Below are 19900 nucleotides of genomic sequence, written 5' to 3'. Positions count from 1 at the left end.
TGACAAGTGGGATGTGATATCTCATTGCAATTTTGATTTGTATTTCCCTGATGATGAGTGATGTTGAACATCTTTTCATGTGTCTGTTAGCTATTTAGAAGTCTTCTTTGGAAAATGTCTATTCATGTCTTATGCCTCTTTTTAAACTAGATTATTTGATGTTTTGGGGTGAGTTTGATAAGTTCTTTGTAGATTTTGGATAATAACCTTTTATCAGATATGTCATTTTAAATATATTCTCCCATTCCATTGGTTGCCTATTTTGTTGATAATTTCCTTTTGTGCAGAAGCTTTCTATCCTGTTAAAGTTCCAGTGTTTATTTCTGCTTTTGTTTCCCTTGCCTCAAGAGACCTAACCAGTGGGGTGCCTGGGTGGCTCATTCGTTGAAGCATGTGCCTTTGGCTCAGATCACAATCCCAGGATCTTGGGATCGAGTTCTGCGTTGGGCTCCCTGCTTCTCTCTTTCCTCCCCACTTGTGCTCTTTCTCACTATCTCTGTCACTATTTGCCTCTTTTTCTCTCTCACACACAAATAAATAAATAAAATCTTTAAGAGCGAGAGAGAGAGAGAGAGAGAGAAAGACCGACCTATCTAGTAAGATGTTGCTACAGTCATTGTCAGAGAGGTTACTGCCTGTGTTGTCCTCTAGAAATTTGATGACTTCCTGTCTCACATTTAGGTCTTTCATCCATTTTGAGTCTATTTTTGTGTGTGATAGAAGAAAGTGGTCCAGGTTCATTCTTCTGCCTGTGGCTGTCCAGTTTTCCTAACACCATTTGTTGAGGAGACTCTTTTCCATTTGATATTCTTTCCTGCTTTGTCAAAGATTAGCTGACCATATATTCGTGTGTCAGTATCTGGGTTTTCTACTCTGTACCATTGATTAGTGTGTCTCTTTTTGTGCTAGTACCATACTGTCTTGATGATTACAGCTTTGTAGTATTGCTTGAAGTCTGGAATCTCCATCTTTGTTTTTCTTTTTCAGGATTGCTTTGACTATTCAGGGTCAATTATGGATCCATATAAATTTTAATATTATTTGTTTTAGCTCTGTGAAAATTACTGGTCATATTTTGATAGGGATTACATTAAATGTGTAGATTGCTTTGGGTAGAGACATTTCAAGTTTTCTTCAATCCATTAGAATGGAATGCTTTTCCATTTCTTTGTGTCCTCTTCAATTGCAGTTTTATAATTCTTCTCTAGTTTTCAGAGTAAAGATCTTTAACCTTTTTAGTTAGGTTCATTTCTAGATATCTTACAGTTTTTGATGCAGTTATAAATGGGATTGGTTCCTTGATTTCTCTTTCTGCTTCATTATTGGTAGAAAGGCGAGAGATTGCTGTATATTGATTTTATATCCTGTAACTTCGCTGAGTTCATGTATTTGTCCTATTTTGGTGGAGTCTTTTAGATTTTCTGCATAACGTGTCGTGTCATCTGTGAATATTGAAAGTTTGACTTCTTCCTTTCCAATTTGGATATCTTTTATTTCTTGTTTTGTGTTATTGCTGAGGTTTAAACTTCCAGTAGTATGTTAAATAGTAATGGTGAAAGTGGACATCCCTGTCTTGTTCCTGATTGTGGAGGAAAAGTTCCCACTTTTTTTCCATGTAGGATAATATTAGCTGTGGGTCTTTCACATATGGCAATTATGATGTTGAGGTATATTCCTTCTATGCCTTTTTATCAAGAAAGGATGCTATATTTTGTCAAATGCTTTTTCTGTATCTATTGGGGGGAGCATGTTGTTTTTATCCTTTATTTTATTATTATGGTATATCATTTTGGTTGATTTGGTAATATTGAACCAACCCTTCAACCCAGGAATAAATCCCATTTAATCATCAGTGAATAACTATTTTAATGTACTGTTGCATTGGATTTGCTTGTATCTTGTTGAGAATTTTTTCATCCATGTTCATCAGGGATATTGATCTGTAACTCTCCTTTTGTTTGTTTGGGAAACTCTTTATCTCCCTTTCTATTCTAAATGACAGCTCCATTGGATAAAGAATTCTTGGCTGTGTATTTTTCTTATTCAGCACATTGAATATATCCTGCACTTTCTTCTAGACTGTTAAGTTTCTGTGGACAGGGCAGATCTTCTGTGAACCAAATCTGTCTTCCCTTGAAGGTTAAATATTTTTCCCCCTTGATACTTTCAAGAGTCTTTCCTTCTCTGTGTATTTTGTAAATTTGACTATGATATGACTTGGTGTAATGGCTGGCTTTTGTTGAATTTAATGGTAGTTGAATGTGCTTCTTCTATTTTTTTTTCTTTTTAATATTTTATTTATTTATTTGATAGACAGAGATCTACAAGTAAGCAGAGAGGCAGGGAGAGAGAGAGAGGAGGAAGCAGGCTCTCTGCTGAGCAGAGAGCCCAATGCGGGGCTCAATCCCAGGACCCTGGGATCATGACCCAAGCCAAAGGCAGAGGCTTTAACCCACTGAGCCACCCAGGCACCCCTGCTTGTTCTATTTTGATGTCTGTTTCCTTCCTCAGATTAGGAAACTTTTCAGCTATAATTTGAACAAATACACCTTCTGCACCCTTTTCTCTCTCTTCATCTTCTGGGACTCCTGTGATATGAATGTTACTACTTTTTAAGAAGTCACCAAGTTCCCTAAGTCTATCTTTGTGATCCAGTACATTTTTCTCCTCTTTTCAGCTTTATTACCTTCCATAATATTTGTCTTCTGTATCACTGATTCATACCTATAATTTATCCTTCCTCATTGTGATGGCATCCAGTCAGTTTTGCATCTTGGTTATAGCATTTTTTTCCCTGCCTTTCATCTCTGAAGTAAGAGATTCTCTAGTGTCTTCTGTTTTTTTTCAAGGGCAGCTAGCTTCCTTAAAATTGTTTTAGATTCTACATCAGGCATCTGTATGTATATGTATATCTGTATGTATATGTATATCGGCTTTGATTAAATTCCTGGCTGTTACTTCCTTTTTTTTTCTTTTGCGGGGTGAATGCCTCTGTTTTGTCATTTTGTCAAGGTCATTGTTTTCCTGTACAATTATTAGGGAATTCTGTTATATTCCTGCTCCTGAGAGTAATGTTTATATTAAGAAGAGGTCAGGGGCACCTGGGTGGCCCATTGGGTTAAGCCTTGCCTTTGGCTCAGGTCATGATCTCAGGGTCCTGGAATCGAGGCCTGCATCAGGCTCTCTGCTTGGCAGGGGTGGTGCTTCCCCCCTCTCTGCCTGCCTCTCTGCCTACTTGTTATCTCTCTTTCTGTCAAATAAAAATATCTTGGAAAAAAAAGAGGTCAAAGAAAACACACATATACATACACACACACACACACACACACACACACACAAAGTGGGGGGAAAGGAAGTCAAATCCTAGGTGTGTTTTGGTCTGCTTGTTAAAATAAGCTATATCTAAATAACCCCAAAACAAACAAATAGATGAAACATCAGAGGAAGCCAGATCCTGTTTCCTCGGATATGAAGCATTACAGCACTCCATCATCAGTGCCCTTGATGCTGTTGTGGGTTTTTCCTGGGTTTCTTGAGGTGGGGTTTGCTGTGCTGATTCTCAGATGAACTTGCCCTGGTAGAGATGCCCTTGGGTGGGCCTTGGTGTAAGTAGCTCTGGCCTCCATTTGGTGATATTGTTATGCTCACTGAAGTTCAGTTGGTATTGGTAGGCAGGGGGAAAGTGGCATTGCCTCAGTCTTATCTCTAGAGCTGGAAGATTTTGCCTATGCCACTCCTCAGAAAGCCCTCTCAAAGAACAAACTATCACCCTTCCTATGTTTCCAGTTTCCTGCACATCCCTGACTTTACCCTGTGTCCAGTAAGTCTATTTTCCAGGTTCCACAACACTCAAATATTTTATCTCAGGCATGATTGGGTTTCAAAACTCCCAACTCGAGAGAACCCCATGGAATGAACCCACACTGATTCTCTGGGGGTAGTGTCTCACTTGGCTGTGGCCAGGTGCTGGTTTTTCTCAGAAAATGCTCATGCAACCATGCAGTGGCTTAGGGTTTATGGTAAAGTGCAGCAGAAAGCCAGCACCAAAGCTTGCTGGCCTCAGCCCACGTCCCCATTCCTGTACTGGTGAATGCGGCAGCTCGGTGCTAATAGCATCTTTTGTCTCTAGAGAGGCTATGCCACTTCTTCCTAAATGCAGGGGAACTGTTTCCTCCCATGCAACACAGGGCATCCTCAGATTATGCTGCCTACTGCTGAGTCTCCACCAATCTTCCCTACCAGAGGACCGCTGAGCCAAATAGGTACAAACCTAGTGATGGCTGGGACCTCTCAACTTTAGACTTTGTATTCTGTTTATAAAGACTTGTGGTATTCAGCCCCTCTTCTTTTCGTAGTCAGTGGTGTGGGGGAAGTTTTTCTTGAGTGATCTCATGTTTGTGTTTTCACTATTTGTTTAGCTCTCTCTTTCTCTCTTGCTCTTCTCTCGTGACCAGCGTTCCCTCCCCTCTGGAGTGCCTGTTTCTTTTTCCCCGCACATCAACTCTCTGCAGCTCCTATCTTCCACTAAGTGGTCATTTTTTTCTGCTGATAGATGTGCAAGTTTGTTCTCTCGGTTCTGAGATGAATTTCTTGGGTGTTCAGAAATATTGATATGTGTCTGTGTTTGAGTGTGGAGGCAAGCTTAGAGTCCACCTGCTCCTCCACCATCTTCCACATAGAATCTATTTCTGATATTAGTAACTTGTGTCCTTTTTTCTAATTTGCTGGTGAAAGGTTTATTGATTTTATTGATCTTTTTTTAAATAATCAGCTTTTGATTTGGTGTTCTCTATTGGTTTCCTGTTTTCAACTGTATTGATTTCTTTTTTCTTCTGCTTACTTGGGATTTAGTGTGTCTATTTTTTTTTGTTTGTTTGTTTCCTAGGGTAAAACATGAATTATTCATTTTAGATAATTTTCTTCTCTAATATATGTATTTGACATATTTTCTTTTTTTTTTTTTAAGATTTTATGTATTTATTTGACAGAGACCACAAGTAGGCAGAAGGCAGACAGAATGAGGGGGGACGCAGGCTCCCTGCTGAGCAGAGAGCCCAATGTGGGGCTCAATCTCAGGACTCTGAGTTGAGCAGAAGGCAGAGGCTTAATCCACTCAGTCACCCAGGCGCTCCAGCATATTTCCTTTTAAGCACTACTTTTGCTTCATCTCACAAAGTTTTGTAAGTTTTGTTTTTATTTCCATTTAGTTTAAAATATTTTATAAATTTGCCTTGAAGATTTTTCTTTGACTCATGTGTTGACCAGAAGTGTATTCTTTAATATCCGTGTGTTTTTGGATTTTCCAGTTAGTTTTCTGTTGATTTCTAACTTAATTCCATTGCAGCCCCCTAGCAGATCTACCCTTCTTCACACTCTTCTGTTCACTGTGTCTTTTCATTATTTATAAATTTTCCTTTGGTATTGTAATCTCCCACCTGGGGTCTTTTAGTTCTTGTGAAAGTATATTTATGCATGGATGGTGATTCAAATAGATGTTTCTGTGAGGGCATGAGTGTTGGACATCCTATTTTGCCAATTCGATCTGTCCAGAAACATTTTTTTTAGAAAGGCAAACGATGAGATTATTTATTACCTTACCTAAAATAAGTTGTATTTTAAAATCAACACATTGAGCTTGATCAATTATAAAAACAATGTTGCTTTCCTTTCCTTGTATTCTATTTTTTCTTTATTTTTTTATTATGTTAGTCAACATACAGTACATCGTTAGTTTTGGATGCAGTGTTCCAAGATTCATTGCTTGCATATAATACCCAGTGCTCCATGCAATACATGCCTTCCTAATACCCATCACCAGGCTCACCCATCCTCCCACTGCCCTCCACTCTAAATCCCTCAGTTTGTTTCTCAGAGTCTGTAGTCTCTCATGGTTCATCTCCCCCTCTCATCCCCCACGCCCTTTATGTTTCCCTTCTCCTAATGTCCTCCATGCTATTCCTTGTGTTCCATAAGTAAGTGAAAAAATGATAATTGACTTTCTCTACTGGATTTATTTCCCTCAGCATGATCTCCTCCAGTCCCATCCATGTTGATACAAGAGTTGAGTATTCATCCTTTCTCATGACTGATTATTATTCCATTGTATATATGGACTATATCTTCTTTATCTATCCATCTGTTGAAGGGCATCCCAGCTCTTTCTGTAATTTGGCTATTATGGACATTGCTGCTATGAGCATAGGGGTGAATATGGCCCTTCTTTTCATTGTATCTTTGGGGTAAATACCCAGTTGTATAATTGGCGGGTCATAGAGTAGCTCTATTTTTTAATTATTTGAGGAATCTTCAGAGTTTTCTAAAGTGGTTGCACCAGCTTGCATTCCCACCAACAGTGTAAGAAGGTTCCCCTTTCTCCACAGCCTCTCCAACATTTGTTGTGTCTTGCCTTGTTAATTTTTGCCATTCTAACTGATTAAGGTGGTATCTCAATGTGGTTTTGATTTGGATTTCCCTGATGGCTAATGATGATGAACATTTTTCATGTGTCTGTTAGCCATTTCTATGTCTTCATTGGAGAAGTATCTGTTAATGTCTTCTGCCCATTTTTTTGACTTGATTATTTGTTTTTTGGGTGTTGTGTTAGAGAAGTTCTTTATAGATCTTGGATATCAGCCCTTTGTGTCTGTAGTGTCATTTGCAAATATCTTCTCTCATTCTTAGAGTTACCTCTTTGTTTTGTTGACTGTTTCCATTGCTGTGCAGAAGCTTTATATCTTGATAAAGTCCCAAAAGTTCATTTTCACTTTTATTTCCTTTGCTTTGGGTATGTTTCTTGAAGGAAGTTGCTGTTGTCGACTGCCTTTGTTCTCCTCTACGATTTTGATGGATTCCTGTTTCACATTGAGTTCTTTCATCCATTTTGAGTATATCTTTGTGTGTACTGTAAGTGAAATGTTGAGTTTTATTCTTCTATACATAGTTGTCCAATTTTCCCAGCACCTCTTATTGAAGAGATTATCTTTTTTACATTGGATATTTTTTCCTGCTTTGTCAAAGATTTTTTGACCATAGAGTTGAGGATCCATATCTACTCTGTTCCATTGGTCTATATGTCTGTTTTTTTGTGCCAGTACCATGCTGTCTTGCTGGTCGCAGCTATATATCAAAGCTGTGATATATATGATATATATCATATATGGCTATGTGATGTCCCCAGCTTTTTCTTTTTCAATATTTCCTTGATGGTTTGGGGTCTTTTCTGGTTTTTTACAAATTTTAGGTTTGTTTGTCCCAGCACTTTGAAAAATGCCACTGATATCTTTTTTCAGGATGGCATTGAAAATATAGATTGCTCTGGGCAGCATAGGCATTTTAACAATGTTTATTCTTCTGACCTATGAGCATGAAATGTTTCTCGATCTTTTTGTGTCTTTTTCACTTTCTTTCACGAGTGTTTTGTAGTTCCTAGGGTATAGATCCTTTACCTCTTTGCTTAGGTTTATGCCAATGTAGCTTATTGTTTTTGTTGCTATTATAAATGGAATCGATTCTCTAATTTCTCTTTCTACAGTTTCATTGTTAGTGTATAAGAAAAAAACTGATTTCTGTGCATTAATTTTGTATCCTTTCATTTTACTGAATTGCCATAGGAGTTCTAGTAATTTGGGGGTGGAGCCTCTGGATTTTCCACACAAAGTATCATATCATCTGGGAAGAGAGAGTTTAACTTCTTCTTTGCCAAGTTGAATACATTTTATTTCTTTTTGTTGTCTGATTGCTATTGCTAGGACTTCTGGTACTATGTTGAACAATTGTGGCAAGATTGGGGATCCCTGTTGTGTTCCTGATCTTAAGGGAAAGGCTCTCAGTTCTTCCTTATTGGGAATGATATTTTGCTGTAGGTTTTTCATAGATAGATTGTATGAAATTGAGAAATGTTCCCTCTATCCCTACTCTCTGAAAAGTTTTAATCAGGAAAGGAAGCTATATTTTGTCAAATGCTTTTTCTGCATCAATTGAGAGATAATGTGGTTCTTCTCTCTTCCCTTATTAGTTTGTTCTCTCATGTTGATTGATGCACCAATGTTGAACCACCCTTGCATCCCATGGATAAATCCCATCTGGTCATGGTGGATAATCTTTGTAATGTACTGTTGGATCCTTTTAGCTGGGATCTTGTTGAGAATCTTGGCATCCATATTCATGAGGGATAATGGTCTGAAATTCTCCTTTTTGATGGCGTCTTTGCCTGGTTTGCAGATCAAGTAATGCTAGACTCATGGAAAGAGTCTGGAAGTTTTCCTTCTTTTTCTATTTTTTGAAACACCTTCAGAAGAATAGGTATTATTTCTTCTTTGAATGTTTGGTAGAATTCTCCAGAAAATCCATCAGGTCCTGGACTCTTGTTTTTTTGAGAGGTTTTTGATCAAAGCTTCAATCTTGTTACTGGATATTGGTCTGTCAGGTTGTCAATTTCTTCCTGTTTCAGACTTGGAAGTTTATAGGTTTCTAGGAATGCATCCCTTTCTTTTAGGTTGCTTAACTTATTGGCATTTAGCTGTTGATAATAATTTCTGACAATTGTTTCTATTTTGTTGGTATTAGTCATGATCTTTCCCTTTTCCTTCATAATTTTCTTAATTTGGGTCCCTTCACTTTTCATTTGGATTAGCCTGGTCAGAGGTTTATGGATCTTATTAATTCTTTCAAAGAATCAGCTTCTAGTTTCTTTGATGTGTTCTACTGTATTTCTGGTTTCTAATTCATTGATCTCTGTTCCAATTTTATTTATTTCTCTTCTTGTGCATGGGGTAGTTTAATATGTTGTTGGTTCTCCAGTTCTTTAAGGTGTAAAGAGAATTTGTGTATTAAGAATTTTTCTATTTTTTTTAGTGAGGCTTGGATTGCTATGTATTCCTCTTTAGGATAGTATTTGCCATATCCCATAGGTTTTAGACCAATGTGTCTTCATTCTCATTGGTTTCCCTGAATTGTTTAAGTTCTTCTTTGATATCCTGGTTGACCCAAGCATTCTTGAACAGGATGGTTTTTAGCTTCTAATTGTTTAAATTTCCTCCTAAATTTTTCTTGTTATTAAGTTCCAGGTTCAAAGCTCTGTGGTCTGAGAATATATAGGGAATAATCTCGGTCTTTTGGTGTTGGTCGAGTCCTGATTTTTGACTCAGTATGTGGTCTATTCTGGAGAAAGTTCCATGTGTGTTTGAGAAGAATGAGAATTTTGTTGTTTTAGGGTGAAATATCCTGTATATATATGAGGTCCCTCTGGTCCAGTGTATCATCCAAAGCTCTTTTCCTTTTTTGATTTTCTGCTTTGATAGTCTGTCTGTTGGTGAGAGTGGACTGTTAAGATCCCCTTCAATTAATGTGTTACTAACAATATGTTAATTTTGATTAATAGCTGGCTTGTGTAATTGGCTGCTCCCATGTTGGGGGTATAGATATTTGCAATTGTTAGATCTTCTTGGTGGATAAACCCTTTAAGAATGATATAATGTCCTTCTGTATCTCTGACTGTAGTCTTTAGCTTAAAATCTAATTTGTTTGTTATGAGAATCACTATCTCAGCTTTCTTTTGTGGTCTGTTGGCATGAAAGATGACTCTCCATTTCTTCACTTTCAGTCTGGATATCTTTAGGTTCAGAATGAGTCTCTTGTAGATAGCATTTGTATGGGTCCTGTCTTTTAATCCAGTCTGCAGCCCTGTGCCATTTTATTGGAGCATTTAGGCTGTTCATGTTGAGAATGATTATGCTTTTATTGTTATCATTTTGTCTGTGAGGTTTTTGTTTCTATAAATTGCCTCTGTAAATTGTTTTATGTCACTCTGGGTTCTTTCTTCTTTTATAAAACCCTCCCTTAGTATTTTGTGCAGGGACAGCTTAGTGGTCACATATTCTTTCAGTTTTTGCTGGTCTTGGAAGATCTTTATCTCTCCATCATTTCTGAATGACAGCCTTGCCAGATAAAGTATTCTTGGCTGCATATTCTCATTTAATACCCTGATTATGTCTTATCAGCCCTTTCTGGCTTATCAGGTTTCTGTGGACAGGTCTGATCTTATTTTCATGTTCCTCTCTCTGTATGTAAGGAATCTCTTCCCTCTAGCTGCCCTTAAGATGTTTTTCCTGGTTTTAAGCTTCACAAGTTTCACTGTCGCTTGCCTGAGGGTCAGTCTTCCCCCCTTGATCTTGGTGGATGTTCTCTCTGTCTCTAGGACACTAATGCTTGTTTCATTCCCCAGATTAGGGGGAATTCTCAGCCTGTATTTGCTCAACTATATCTTCCAGTCCTTTCTTTCTCTCCACCCCCCTCAGGGATCCCAATAATTGTGACACTGAAACATTTCATGGCATCATTTATTTCTCTAATTCTGTTTTCATGGATTCTAAGCTGTTTGTTCCAGGCCTCCTTCTGATCCGTCTTTCCTATCAGTTTATCTTCTAAACCACTAATTCATTCTTATCCTAGCTGTTAAAGTATCTAGATTATATTGGATCTCATTAATAACATTTTTAAGTTCTGCCAGATCAGCTCTCACTTCTGCTTTTAGAGAATTTATGTTGCCATTAATGGTTTTCTCCAACCTAGCTATTGTTCCCATAACCGTTACACTGAACTCTATTTCTGACATCTTGCTTTTATCCATATCCATTAGTTCTGTGGCAGAGGTCACAGTCTCTGAATTTTCCCTGTGTTGGGCATTTCTCCTCCCAGTCATCCTGGTGAGAGGTGGTTAAGGGAATGTACAGAGTCCAAACTACTGACCACAACCAAGGAAGATATACCTGTTTTATATGGACCTTAGGTTTGTTGACTTCTTGTTCTTTCAGCCTGTCTTCTGGGGGAGGGGCCTGCTGCACTGTTGCTCAGGCAACCTTGTTTGGGCAGAATTGTTCTGCCCCCAGTGGCGGGAGAGGTTTCGGTGAAAACTGGTTTTGGGGTGTTTTGTTTTCTGATGGCTTTCCCTGGAAGCTTTCTTTGTCCCTTCCGAGAGTCAGAGCAGAAGTGCCCATATCCAGTCCTCTGTCTCAGAGCAGAGAGATCACAGTCTGTTCCGTAGAAGGTCCTCCAGGACACTGGCTCAAATTTTATCTGTGCTGCTAAAAACAGTGTCATGAGTTGTGCACCCCTCAGCAGTCCTGGCTTCCAGGTCCAAGCATGTATTTGCCCTTTGTGCTTCTAAAACTGCCAGCCACCTACGGCTCACATCGAGTGCCCTCACAGCACCAGGTTTCAGTCTGGGGGCTGCCCTAAAATCCTCTCCCCATGGCTACCAGTCTGTGAGTCTCTGCCTGGTCCCCAGTGTGGGATGCTTTTGTGCTCTTGTGTTTTTTCACCTTTTCCATGCCAGTGCTTATGGTGGCTCCCTCCGCCTTCTGCTTATCTTCTGATATCTGCCTGCAGAATAGTAGCTCCCTGATTCGTACCTTAAAACCAGCCACAGGAGATATTCTGTTGGTATAGATCCTATTATATCTTCTTACATCTCAGGCTGATTTCGTGGGTGTTCAGAGTGGTCTGGTAGAAATCCAGCTCAATCCAGGGGACTGGTTGAAATAATGTCCCTTACCCCTCCACCATCCTGGCCCCCATCCCCAGCAATGTTGCTTCTTAATGAGATAATGTCAGAATAAACCTTAGAATAAAATACTGTATTTTGCAATGTCAACTATCTCTGCTGTATGGTAAGTATTTTAGCAACACAATTGCATGTTTCAGTAGTTAAATGCTTAGTAATTTTGCAATAATTCTGCTCAGTAACCTCAAGTATACATTTTCAATTTTACACATATATATATTTATTTTACAATTTCTGTTCTACAAATGGATTTCCAGTAATATTTATAATCTATCAAAGAAGTAATTCAGTTTGAAATTCATCTGTATAATAATTCTGTCTCTCACTTATCTGTGTGTTTATGTGTATGTAACCATCAGAAATATAATATATTTTGTTTCATTTTGATCCAGAGGGGTTTACATCTATTTTAATTATCTCAATTTCTTTACCTTTCTTTTTTCAATAAACTGATAGCTGTCCTCATACTAAAATCTAGTCTAATACAATGACTTGTTTTATAAATCTAGCTTATGTAAGCAAAACAATATAAGCTGTATTTATTGAAACTACTCATATCAACCAATAATTTTACTCCCAATTTTTATAACATTTTGCTTGTGATTTTGGATTTTTGCCTGATATTCAATTCTAGTTGCACAATTTCTTACCTTGGACTAGGTTTTTACATCTACAATTTCAGGCTAATAATCCTCCCTTTGTAACATCATATGGAAGGTTAAATCATTTAGAATTTGCCGTATACACAGTAAAGTGCCCAACACATTTTAAATAGTGTACCAAGACAACTATATTATTTTTTAAGACAACTATATTCTTTATTCTGAGCTACCTTTTAGACATTACTTTTCTATATAGATTAATTTTGTGTAGTTTTATATAATCAGAGTACATGAAAACTTGGTGCTTTTCTAATATGCAGTATACTTCAACATCAGATACTTTTCATACCCTTTTGTCACTCCATCATAAATTTGTTGATCTGAATTATTCATGGATATTGTTCATCTACTCTACTATAAATGGTTATTTCCAGTGGATAACACACAAATCATTTTTAATAGATAAAGTAAGCATGACTATAACTTTTTGTTTTCAAATATTTTCTTATCATGAATTGTCAGAAATGAAACTAATAGCAATAATTGTTCTGACCTTTTGCAGGAGCAAGGTCCATTTGTACATTCAATAGTAACGTGCTTCTCTAGTATATAAGGGTAACTAGATATATTCAGAAAGGTATAATTAAGTCTAATATGTCCATATCCACTTGGTATGTAAGAGAAATAATTTGTATAGAAATGCAATGTAAATATAAATAACAATTATAATTTAAAACTTCCATATGTATTCTTGGATGCATTCTGGGTATCAGGTGATATTTCAATTATTTTATCTTATTTAATTGCTAGTAATAAAGGTGTTGCTATTTATAGTACCATTTTAGAGTTAGTTTTCAAAGGTGACTGGTCTTTTTAAAAATGCCTGAGTGGGTTATGAAACATGAAGGTATCCTTTCTTAGCATCTAACACAGAGTAGTCTTTTAATATATCAGTTGAATGAATTAGTAAATGAAAGTAAATGCAAAAATAACAGTAGTATAGACCTACTAACAAGATTTTTCTTATTCCATTTAAATGCATGCTTCCAATAACCGCTTATCCATTTTCAAAATACTAAGATATTCTATTATGAAAATAATTGCTTTTTTGTATATATATTAGAAATTTTAACTTCATTGACTGATACTACCTAATTTTAGACAGAGAACTGTTTTTGTATCCTTGTGTAGAGGGAAGTGGGATATCTCTTAGGCTTCCTATTGGAATTTAAGAAATTGAATCATCTAAAGCAACATATAGTACAACATAATGATATATAATGTATAGTAACATAATTCTTTCTAGGCCTTTTAGAGAGAGAGAGTGCATTGTGGGTGAGGGCAGAGGAAGCGGAAATCATCTTAAACAGATTTGGATGGAGCCTGTGTGGGACTTGATCCCATGACCCCGAGATCATGACCTGAGGTGAAATCAAGAGTTGAAGGCTTAACCAACAGATCTACCCAGGCACCCCTTGTTTTTTTCTTTCTTAAGGTGCATCTGGATTAGCTTTTTGTTTAAAACTAGTGTAGAAGCACCCTTAAGGTATGACTCTTATGGTATCTTAATTGAATTAGCAAGGTTATTCTGCAAGGTTTTTCCATTTTGTATGGTTGGAACTCCCACATCTTCCAAGAAGGTGTGATCTTTGGGTTATCTATTTGTCTCATAGCTCTCCAGTACCTGCTCTCTTCCAGGACATGAAGGGTCTCAACTTGCCATGGGCAAGTTTGGACAGCTTAGGAGATCTCTGTGCAGGTGTCTGGAGCTTCACACTTCTGCTTTCTTTGAATTTAACTTGCTATTTCAGACAGAGAAAGAAGCAAATTGTATGCTTTCACTTATATATGAGACATAAAACACAAAACAAATGTGTAAACCAACAAAAGGCAGAATCAACCCTATAAATACAGAGAAAAAGCTGATTTTTCTCCAGTTTTAGAGTCATCTGTTGGAGTGGCCTTGTCTTTTCTGTTATTTAATCATTGTTCGAAGTGGAATTCAGTGAGAATTCATGTTTCTAGTGATGTACATCTATATTAACTTTAATGCACTCATAGGTTGTGATTTGAGTAAAAATACCTTGTTAGTATTTTTCTGCTAACCAAATTTTAACTCAAATACTTAAAGGAAAAAAACATTTGATTTAATTTAATTCTAAGAAGTCAAAAGTTTACAAATGTCCATCAGAGAATTTACAAAGTAAACTTTCATCATATACATGAGCAAAAAATCAGTGAAAAAAGAGACTAATCTTAGCAGATGTGGGAAAAGCAAGGTCCATGAACATGAAAGCATTTAGTTGCAGTTATCATACACATAAATGCACATTTGTGCACATATATGCACATGTTGCACATACATATTTTTATAATACTTAAAGAACACTTATACATAGTAGATACAAACACCTGTGCATGCCCAAACATCTATATTTACATAGCTAAAGAGATAAATAACATATCCGTGTAAAGGTGAATGGAGACAAAAGTATGGAAAGCCTTGATAGACTCAAAAATCAAGAACTGATTTGGTTATGAGTGAGTAACTTCAAATGAGGGAATTTTATAATGAAAGAGATAAAATTGAAATACTTTTAAAATATATATATATATATATATATATTTGAAGTATGTTTGAACTTGAAAAGTTAGAGACTGGAAAAGTATCTCAGATTCTATCAGAATAAGCAAGATATGAAATTATAAGGTAGTGGATGAGGGTAATGATGGCGAAGATGCAAAAAAGAATAATAAAGAAAAAGTGAATATTGGAAAAATTTTGAAAGAGAAAATAATAGATTTGCCAGCAAAATGGAAGTGACAGAAAGCATAAGGGATAATCAAAGGATTTTGGCATATATATGATAAAAGTATAAGTAAAAATTCTTATTCTTACCTGTTTTCTGCTTAATCACTCAAAAATTTTCTTATGATATTATAATATGCCACAAAATAGTCAACTCTAATATTTATCAAACTAGTGACTAGATATTTTTTGCAGTAGTAGTGTGTTTTTTTTGCATTGTAGATGTGTCATGAAAATATACATATTTATATATTGAATATCTAAATACAAAGAACTTGATATTTGTTGTGAATTTAAACCTTTTTATTTTTTATTTTATTTTTTACAATTTCAGAACTTTATTTTTTTATATATTAGTAAGCATACAGTCCATCATTAGTTTTTGATGTAGTATTCTGTGATTCACTGTTAAAAATTGCTAGTATCTTTCTATTTCATTTTGATAAATCTGAATTTCCATAGATTTCTTTAAAGAAATCTTACAAATGAGCATTTCTAAGATTTTACTAGCAAAATACATGAAATATTGATCAAAGTTTCTCATATTTAAAGAACTAATTTTTTAAAAAGGCAACATCCTTTACATCATATTCCATAAACTGCAGTAGGGACATTGAATATATTTTGTAGATTTTAAAAACATAATTATATAAGATTTCAATGGCTTAGGATGATAGTAATTCAAAATGATATATAATTGTGTGGTCATGTGTCTTTATTATGGAAACTTCAATTTGTCTGCAGTATTTGTTGGAGAAGGTGATTTCTTTAAGAGTTTGAGTAATGGGAGTTTCTCATTACTTTCATCACTTGTTAGCTCTTTGGAGCATGACATTTTCTTCTAAATTAATACTTAGCAGTATTAATCAAAGACTCCTTACATCAAGTTCAACGTTTGCATATTTGCCTTTTACATATAAAGGTTAGGTCTACATAATAAAGATAGATAATTAAGGTAGTTATTAAGAGAGAAGACAAGACCTCGGCCCATGTCTTTATTATTTGAATATTTTACACTAAATCCCCTGTTCTACTTTATAATAACAGCTGTTATTTTATGCAACAGGCATCATGTTAAGAGCCTCAGGTATATTAATTGAATTAAGCCTGCTCATACATATGATATGTGATATTAATTTTATTTTATAGATGAAAATATATATTCAAGCTATCTTATCTGAGGTTTTAAAACTAGAAATGGAAGAGGTATGAAAACTAGTAATATTCTATTTCCATGCTTTTAAATTTAAATTAAACTATTGCATATATTTGTCTATCTAGTAATTCTTATCATAATAGATGCTTAAGCTCCTAACCATTATTGATGACATTGCCATATTAAAAAAATAGCCTTATGTTCAAGAATGGTATAGGCTCTTACCAGGAGGTACCATATTCATTCCCATATATGCAAAACTTCATCTCTGAGTTTTGCAATTGTTTTAGGCCTTATGATATTTGTTTATTGTGTAAGCATCAGTCACTATAGAGTTGGTATCTTAAACTGCAAATAATGTTAAACCTTTCTGTTATAGAACTGCTGGTGTATCTGATAAAATATATCTAATCATGGTATCAGCTTAATTCTTTTTGTCTAATTTGTATGACTCTGATAACATTTATAACATGATCCTGTTTTGGATTTCTGCTTGTTTATATAATTAGTCTCAGATGATTTGCTGTTTTTTTTTTCCCCCCAAAATATCTTTTCTTTATTCAGAGTTCTCTGTTATTCTTTGTTATTCAAGAGTTTTATATTTCAGGCTACAAGTAAATTTTCTCTCTCCCTATAACTTCATATTTTGTTGAAATACAACCATTTTAATGATAAAAACAGACATTTTGAATAAGTAAATATTAAATAGATAACTTTTCATCAAGCAAGTAAATGTACTGTATGGTAAATAATTATTTTAAGATATTATCATCCTAATAGCTTTCAAGTAAACAGCTTATTAAATAATAGTGCTTATTTTCAGGGATAAATGGATGCCTATCCATTTATTGCCTAGAGAGGTATTACAAAAACACCATTCTGCTGTATCTGTAGAATTGAGACTTCACAGTTTCACATAGAGATAGTGTCCCTATTCTCCAATTTAAGTTGTAGATATTTCTTTAGTTTCTGGATAAATTCAAGAGTGTATGTTTAATAATGAGTGCAAGAAAAATCAAGACTGTATGTTTGACAAAAGGAATTAAACTAGTGACTAAAGTCTAATGACACTATTAACTAGTCTAATGATACAATTTCACTGTTTTCCAGTTTAATGCTAAACACAACTTTTTATTCTAGACTACTGAAATACTTCTTATTGCGTGACTGGAGAAAGATATTTGAAGTAACAGTTTAAAAACCTAGAAGTCCCACAGACCAAAGTTTAGATATTAGAAATATTTAACTTTTTAAAGTTTTAGACACTGTAAAAACAAAAAAGTCATTTGTTCACTCTGGTAATTGGTATGTCCATTATTGAGCATACTATTCTGGACATTATACTTGAATGACTTAGATGTGAGAAGTAAAATTTTACTGAAAAGAATGGGATGATCCTTTAATGCAGATTTTTGTAATTCTAATTTATTTCTGACTAATGGATTCTTAAATAAGATTGCCTAATGACAGGGCTTCTAGATTCACATAGATGATGCAGAAGTGTTCATTCAAACAATCAAATTGTGAAACACATGTTTCTACTTGAAATTTATGGAATCATAGCATGGCATGCTCTTTGTTTGGACAGAGACAAAGATGATGTAAATCTGACAGGCTTCCTGGCAGCGATAGTTTATCATTTCATCCTCAACTGAGTTGATGGAATGATTACAAAAAATCAGCATCCTTTGATGTTTCCTCTAGTAAACAGCAATTTGAATTATATGGAAAAGAATGCAGCATAGCAAATACTAGAAGCTAAGAATCAAATGCTTATTATGAATTTACCAATGGTGATGGAAGGCCATCATGTTAATATTTGTAGACACATAGTTAGGAATTCCATAGCTAGTCTGGACCTGATTTTTATTCCTGCTTTCTAGTATATGTTTCTCCTCCAGTGCCCCATCAGTGATCTTTAGCCTGTCTACCATGAAATACAAAAGATTGGGTTGATATAGTTATACTTTATGCACTTAATCTTTTTAACAGGTGAAGTTCAATCTTTCTAATTATTATAATAAATTATATAAAAATTAACAAATTTAATTGAAATTTAAATAATTTAATTGAAATTGAAATAAATAATTTAAGTCTCTTGCAAATAAGAATCGTACTTAGAAGGATGGATGGGTGGATGGATGGATGGAATGATGTTTTCTCATTACCAGTGAAGTAGGGATTATGAGCAAGGACACTTCAATTCTAGGATAAATCACTTCTCTTTGCTCTGATACATTGCAAAATTTGGTTCTTTCTGAAGCTCCTCTGACTTACTCATAATGTGCAAACCAAAGAAAGATGTTTTATACAAGAATAGAGTTTTATTTTACTCATTCTGATTTTTTTATTACCCATTAGCAATTGGATTTTTTTTCCCAATTTATTTATTTTCAGAAAAACAGTATTCATTATTTTTTCACCACACCCAGTGCTCCATGCAAGCTGTGCCCTCTATAATACCCACCACCTGGTACCCCAACCTCCCACCCCCCCGCCACTTCAAACCCCTCAGATTGAGATGGGATAGGGAGGAAGACAAACCATAAGTGACTCTTAATCTCACGAAACAAACTGTGGAAGCAATTGGATATTTTGACCTCAGACATTATTGTATGTGTAGAGTTCTTGCTGTTTTGATCAGAGTAAGGCTGGATAGATTTTTAAGTAGTATCCTAAGGGAAATAAAAATCATTTTACTTTATGTATGATTGCTTGAATCCAACTGTAAAGTAATTTTGCAAATTATATTCCATGAATTTACATAACACATCTTGTCTTTTTCTTTACATTTCCTTTCAGTGGGTCACAAAACCATGTGTAATGGTTGAATTTTTCTTGAGAGAAATGTTTCTAGCTGAAAAAATTATTCCACAGTGTGGAGAGATATATGTGGATGAAGTTGTTCAAGGAAGTTTTAGCATGTCATCATGGACAATTTTCCGTTGTGTGATTGTCTCTTTGTCCATATCAGGGACTTATATTCATTTTACAGAATGCATGATAGAGATAAACACAGAGATATAAATTGTTAATTCTTGATTTCTGTTAGGTTGTGATGCTTAAGTATCTTCCTTTAATTTCCCTCAGTAATTTGTATGTAATTCTTTACAGTGAGACTTAATTTATTGGCTATACATTTCATAATATCTTGTATATTCCTAATGAAGAGAGAAAGGCATAAATAGTTCTTTCATAATTCTTTAAGCTAGATACAATTATTGTTCATATCATTCATTAGAAAATAAGGTTTTTTTTTTTTAAGATTTTATTTATTTATTTGACAGAGATCACAAGCAGGCAGAGAGGCAGGCAGAGAAAGGGGGAAAAGCAGGCTCCCCTTGGAGCAGAGAGCCCGATGTGGGGCTCGATCCCAGGACCCTGAGACCATGACCAGAGCTGAAGGCAGAGGCTTAACCCACTGAGCCACCCAGGTGCCCCAATAAGGTTTGTTTTGAAGAAAACAGATTTCACTGCTTTGAATTCCAGTAAAATGCACCAGTCTCTAGAGTCTGCTACTAGGTTGTGATATATCTGAGAGCAGAGAATAATTTTAAATATAGCAACTAAAAATAAACCTGAGTGATTCTGACACGTTTCTAGATTCAACCCCAAGATTTTGGTTTAAATGCTTGTTACAATGCAAAATGGCTTAACTACATCAGTGATTAAGAGAAAATTGAGAGATACTTGAATATTTTTGGTAAAAATTCAATGGTATGCTGATGGGGCTTTTTAGTTTATGAACTTTAATTAAGTTGATTATATTAAAA

Source organism: Neovison vison, chromosome 13, assembly GCF_020171115.1.
Source record: "Neovison vison isolate M4711 chromosome 13, ASM_NN_V1, whole genome shotgun sequence".
Taxonomy (NCBI): domain Eukaryota; kingdom Metazoa; phylum Chordata; class Mammalia; order Carnivora; family Mustelidae; genus Neogale; species Neogale vison.
Note: the sequence above shows the minus strand (reverse complement) of the source record.